General features: G+C 38.2%; 1 pseudogene across 1 annotated transcript; it reads left to right on the forward strand.

Moving 5' to 3' along the window:
• The first annotated feature begins 2,621 nt into the window (after positions 1-2,621).
• On the forward strand, positions 2,622-6,296 carry LOC143901640 (uncharacterized; annotated as a pseudogene). The gene is made up of 6 exons (XR_013258139.1): positions 2,622-2,894; positions 3,016-3,293; positions 3,383-3,532; positions 3,776-4,029; positions 4,145-4,635; positions 4,715-6,296. The product of XR_013258139.1 is annotated as an uncharacterized LOC143901640 (transcript).

Here is a 6,296-nt window from a genome sequence, read left to right on the forward strand (position 1 = left end):
AAATATCTGAAAATAAGTACAAAGGGGGAAATAGAGAGATAGATCAATGCAGGAGCACTTGTTGTGCATTTTCATGAAATCTTGTTCTTATTGAACTTTTTCACGAGATACTAAATATCAAACAACGTGGGGTTTTTTTTTATCAATGTCATACATAGATCTGAGTAGCACTTGTTGTGCGTTTTCGTGAATTTTTATTCTTATTGAAACTTTTTCACGGGATGCTTAATGTCAAAAAACGTGTGGCTTTTTGACAACTCAACAACATAAGTAGATCTGAGTAACACTTGTTGTGCGTTTTCGTGAATTCTTGTTCTTGTTGAACTTATTCACGAGATACTCAATGCCAAAAACGTGTGGTTTTGTTCGTGTGGAACTGAAGAGTATTGTCTATTTAACCTACCATTGGACTTTCGTTCTCCAGTCTTGGATTGAGACGGGATATCTGAGTGACTTGGTGTCGAGACAGATGTCTTTCCAGCGCCTTCGGTCAACTGCCTAACCATGTTTGTTAGGTTAGTTATTTGATCCTGCATCTCCTGCATCTTTTTGTCCGCTCTACGACCTCTTTTATGTCTGTCCTGAGAGTGAAATCTTGACCTTTTTCTTTTCTTCGAGTTCGATATAATCCTGAAACGTTTATTGATATTTATTGATATAATTATCTGTTACACTGTTGAAGACGTCATGAAATCGTCACACAACAAAACAATATGAAGATAGATGGCGACGGCGACAAACAGGTATAGAAAGGCGGTATAACCCCCAAATTTGAATATATGTTACACTCTAAAACGTTGTGGAATTAAGCACTGACAAGCAGTACTAAATTGTTAATTCTCTATCATCGAGAACGAGACGGTTAATATAATGACGTTAAAATGACGGTCTAATGTCACAGACAATTGACGTCATCGCGGATACGTTATTTTAACGTCATTTTCTGACGTCTTATTGACGGCAAAAATAGGTCCATTACGACATACCGGTTTCTAGAAATGTTTTTTATGAAATTAAAATTTTAAAAAATGTCTACTTGATAAACGTTTATAAAAAAATGTTCTTTTTCTTTATCTAAAAGAAAAAGCTTTTTTAACTGTTTCGTTACAAGCCATGTGCGTATAGCCGCTCTCAAGACGGTCACCCATCCTAGTACAGTACCGCGCCCGAGTCGCTTGACTTCGATGATCCAGTGGACAGTGACGATCTTCTCACCCTGATGCTTAATTCCTTATTAACTGTACTTGTCTATAACAGATACATCTTTAAAGTGTTCAAAAATCTTGTAATGATAATCTTCTTGATAGCTATAACACTGCATGAAATAGTTATCATAAAACTATAATCACACGTACGCAACTACATCCACTTATACCATAAATTTGCCACTTCAATCATAAAGTTGCGAAACAAACATATTGTAGTTAATTTTGTGGTTTTTATTTTATTATTACTTTATTATACAATATTAAGAAGTAAAAATAGTTATATTGCAAAAAGTCCTTATTTGGACGACTTTAAGACGTCTTTAAAATGACGTCTTTAAATGGTCTAAAAAATGACGTTTTATAAACGTCTATTATTAGTCTATTATTAGTCTATTATTAGTCGCCAATGTCATAAACCAAAAATGACTAAAAATAAACGTTATAATGACGTTATGGAATAACGTCAGTATAATGTCATTTTTAAAGACATAGTCGCTTTTTGGTCATTTGACGTCATTCGTACAAACATGACTAGTATTTGACGTCAAAATGACTTGTGTTTGCTACATCTTTGTAATACGTTAGACGGGATTCTAACTGTCTCTCTCGTATATGTAGATTAAAGGCGGTACCTTATAATTGAGGCTTTAACATTACGGTAATGGTTAAAAGTAGCAATGATCAAACCAAGAGTCTGTTTCTTGAATGTTCCTTAATGGCTTCTCGTCTCATGTAGAAAAGGTTTTCTCGAACGTTCCAGAAAATGGCTGCCTTACTCGATCTTTCCAAGTGCCGGCAAGGCTCACCGGAACGTATCTTAATGGCTTCCTTTATGCGACGACAGTCGTTGTCCGTTATTAGCTGCGTATACGATCAACCGATATGTTGGCTGCTACACACAGGGTCATGTTCCAAAACTCACTCTAGTTAACTAAAATGCTATAGTGTACGTGACGTAAACTATAGATTTTAGTTACCCAGAGTGAGTTTTGGAACATGACCCTGAGAGGCAGATTTCGGCCACCTCACGACTCGATTACAATGTTCACAGCGAAAGGATGACGCAACTAATTATTTTACTCGAAACTGATTACAACCGGTGTGTACCGTACGACGGCCGGAAGACGAATGCTCGCGTGATGCGAGATTCTGATTCGATTATTTGAGAATCGATCTTTTTTCATGAATTAATCGTGATTATTAATCGATTATTTTGACAGTCGATTATTTGCGAATCGATCCTTTTTTCGCCATAATCGACTATTTTCAGGGAGCCTATCAGCTCCTAGCTCCTACACATGGGACGCAGGCACGCTTGCGCGCGCCGCGCGGCAAGAAGCGACGTGGTAGCCAATCAAAGTTCGCCAACTTCCGCCGCGCGGCAAGCGTTACCGCGTTCAGTTGACACTGTTGACAGTTGCACATTCCGTGTGCACGTGCAGCCCATTTCACTTCGAAAGTTTTAATTACGTGTTTGTGTTAAACAATTTGGTGTGTACTACCGCCGACCGCAAACGACTTGGGGCTCGATTTGAAGCGAGTGCAGCAAATAATTCCGCCATTATAAGAGTCCCCGGTCGTATTATTTTATTATTAATAGAAACTCGACGACGATTCGCTCGTTACTTGTGTCGATTACGGCGGTCAAAACCAGAGGCCGACGAACAACGACGACGACAACAATCAGTAAGTACTATGTGCAGCGTGTAAATTTTTTGTTTATGGACTTCTTGTGCTTTGTTCCATTACCTTTGTATCTTGGATTTACCCAGTTACTTTACCCAGTTACTTTACTGCTCTTCTACAGGTCCTAAAGCACCAGTCGAGACAGCGAGGTCTTGTATGGGCACGTGAGGAGCCGTTAACAACGGCTGCGCTCTCCGGTGGAGAACCTAGATCGGTTTAGCTTTGCACCATATGATGGCCAAATCTAGCGACTTGTATTGGCAAATCGAGTAGCTAAAGTGTGAAATTGTCAAGGAGGCTGAGGTCAAGGTACGAGGTGCACAGGTCAACTTGTGTGCAAAAGCTCGTGAAATCCTAATCGAGGAAAGCAAGATACAGCGTGTTGACTCACCTGTGACAGTAACTATCTCTATTTCTCGTAAACAGCTATCAGATTGTCTGAACATTAAATACATTTAAAGCCTACACGCACAATGTGTTTTCCTTAGGTTTATGAGGATATCCATGGACAGTTTTATGATTTGGAGAAGTTATTCAAAGTAGGTGCAGATGTGCTAGAAAATTACCTTTTCATAGAAGATTTTGTAGTCCAAGGTTTTTATAGCGTCAAAACATATCTTCTTCTACTTGCATTAAAGGTATGTCAAAACTTATAACAACATAAGCTTAATTACCTTAAATAATTGAAAATAGCTGCGTCTTACTGTACATAAATATATAATTAATTGTGTATGTATGTATATATGTACTTTACATAAATTTTAGTCACACTCTTTTCATCTCTATTTTAATAAAAATTATTAAAAAGAAATTAAATCCAAAATAGCTAACAGAATTGCTACTACAATATAATTTTACATTTTGTGTCTTGTCATGTCTAGGTCCGTTATTCTGACAGAATCACGTTGGTAAGAGGAAATCACGAATCACGACAGATAACGCAAGTTTATGGCTTTTATGACGAGTGCTTATGTAAATACGGCAGTATAACAGTATGGCAGTATTGCACAGAGATATTTGACTATTTATCATTACCTGCCATTAATGACAGCAAGATTTTTTGTGTTCACGTTGGATTATTGCCTAGTATTCAGACAATAGGTCAAATCCGGACTATACTGACAGAAAGCAACAAGTGAGTCTTTTTATTACTGTCTGTTCATCATAATTCTTTTGTAACAGTCAAATGGAACTAAATGTCTTTAACATAAAGAGATATTTGAATTGATTTTTTGTAACGTTTATTCCAGCAAAATGTCGGTTTCAACTGTCTCAAGCCTTAGCCAAAAACGAAAAAGGAGTTCTGTGCATGACTTTTTCAGAAAGCACAGCGAAATTTCAAAACGATGTATTTTGTGTCAAAAGGTTTATAAAAACCATGGCAATACCACACATTTATTTAACCACTTACAACGAAGTCACCCAGAATGGCCAGAATACATTATTTCTGAAAGTGGTTCTGTTACGCTACAAAAAAAGATCGCAACATCAGTCGATAGTATCGATCACGAATCTGAAGCTGAAGATGATCCTATATTGATCGAATCTGATCCAGCTTTATCATCAACATCTCAATTTAAACGATCGAGATCTTGCACCCCGATACATAAATCAGAAGCAGGTATCCCCAGCATAGTTCGTTCAACATCGGAGGAGCCTTCGACTAGTTCGACTCGGATCCAGAAGCAAGTGAAGCAACCATTTATTGATCAAGCTTTCCAAAAAATCAAAGCATACACTGGTAATTTATAAGCAATATATGCATATTTATAAGCATATTTATATTTATATCATGGCTTATTTAAATTTTATTACTTTAGATGGTGGTAGTACGGCGTGTAAGATCATGAACGCTATCCTGTATATGATAGCGGTGGACCGACAGCCTTTCTCGATGGTCGAGGACAAAGGATTCAGGAATTTCGTAAGAATCGTGGCACCTCTATACACTGTGCCATGTCGAAAAACTATTACAATGCGGTCAGACGAAAAGTACGAGCTACTCAGTTCGATAATCAAGACCATGCTTTCAAAAGTCAAACATCTTTGTTTAACTACAGACATCTGGACAGAACCATTTAATACCCGGAGTTATATCGGCATCACTGTACATTACATTAATTTTGAAGCTATGCGACTAGAATGTATATCTCTGGGAATAAAGGAATTAGAAAAAAGCCACAACGCAGAATATATATCAACAATTATAAGCGAGGTACTAGATGAGTGGCACATTAATGCTGATGCAGTAGTAGCTGTAGTTACAGACAACGCTTCTAACATGGCGAAGGCGATACGGGATACGTTTGGACATCAAAAACATATGGGGTGTTTCGCTCACACCCTAAATCTAGCTGTCCAAGATGCAATCGCTGCAACACCGGAATTCCAGACTGTGGTGAAGAAAGTGAAATCAATTGTCACGTATTTCAAACGCAGCGTCAAAGCAGCAGACGCACTCAAGGAGTTACAGACTTCGGATCTTGAAAATGGTAGACTAGTTTTAAAATTAAAGCAGGAATGCGAGACACGATGGAACTCGCTTTTTTACATGATAGAGAGATTTGTTCAACTGGCAAATCAAGTGAACACCGTATTGATCACCCTTCCGCGAAAAAAGCAGGACGATGTCCCAGAGACGACAACACGCGACGAGCTACAAATTTTGGAAGATGCCTGTACCATTTTGCGTCCGATCGAATGTGTTACCACGGAAATGTCGGGTGAATCGTATGTCACGTGCAGTAAAATTATCCCTATCGTCAATTGCCTAGTGAGAACATTGGAGAAACTGAATGTTGAGCACAAGATTTCAGACTATCTGCTCAAAAATGTTTTACGAGAACTTCACAAGAGATTTGTGAATGAAGATTCAAGCGTTGAAAAAAACTCTATGCTTGCTGTATCTACTTTGCTGGACCCACGTTTTAAGAAACTGCTCTTCCGCGGTCCATTAGCTGTTTCTACAGCAATAAGTAAGATTTGCCAGTTGCTGAAAAAAAATCAGAGAGAGACTCAATCTATTGCCGTAGAAAATAGATCAAATACTGAGAAAATAGGAGATTTGTGGAACGTTTACGATGAATTAAGAGCATCTCAATCAATAAACTGCGACGAGCCTGGTGGCGTACCTGTCGAACTTCGACAGTTTCTTAACGCTAATGTCGTCGATAGAAGCGAGGATCCGTTAAAAGTTTGGTATAAACTAAAGGATGTTTACCCAAACGTGTACGAAGTCGCCATGAAATACTTCGTGATTGTGGGAACGTCTGTCCCGTCTGAACGCTTATTTAGTGCTGCCGGAGATATTATAAGCGCAAAAAGAAGTACAATAACTGGAAAAAGAGCGTCGCAAATTATATTTTTAGGATCTTTACCTGAAAAATACTGGAAATATTGAAT

This window comes from Temnothorax americanus, unplaced genomic scaffold (assembly GCF_048541705.1).
Source record: "Temnothorax americanus isolate GAGA-0224 unplaced genomic scaffold, ASM4854170v1 Scaffold35, whole genome shotgun sequence".
Classification (NCBI taxonomy): domain Eukaryota; kingdom Metazoa; phylum Arthropoda; class Insecta; order Hymenoptera; family Formicidae; genus Temnothorax; species Temnothorax americanus.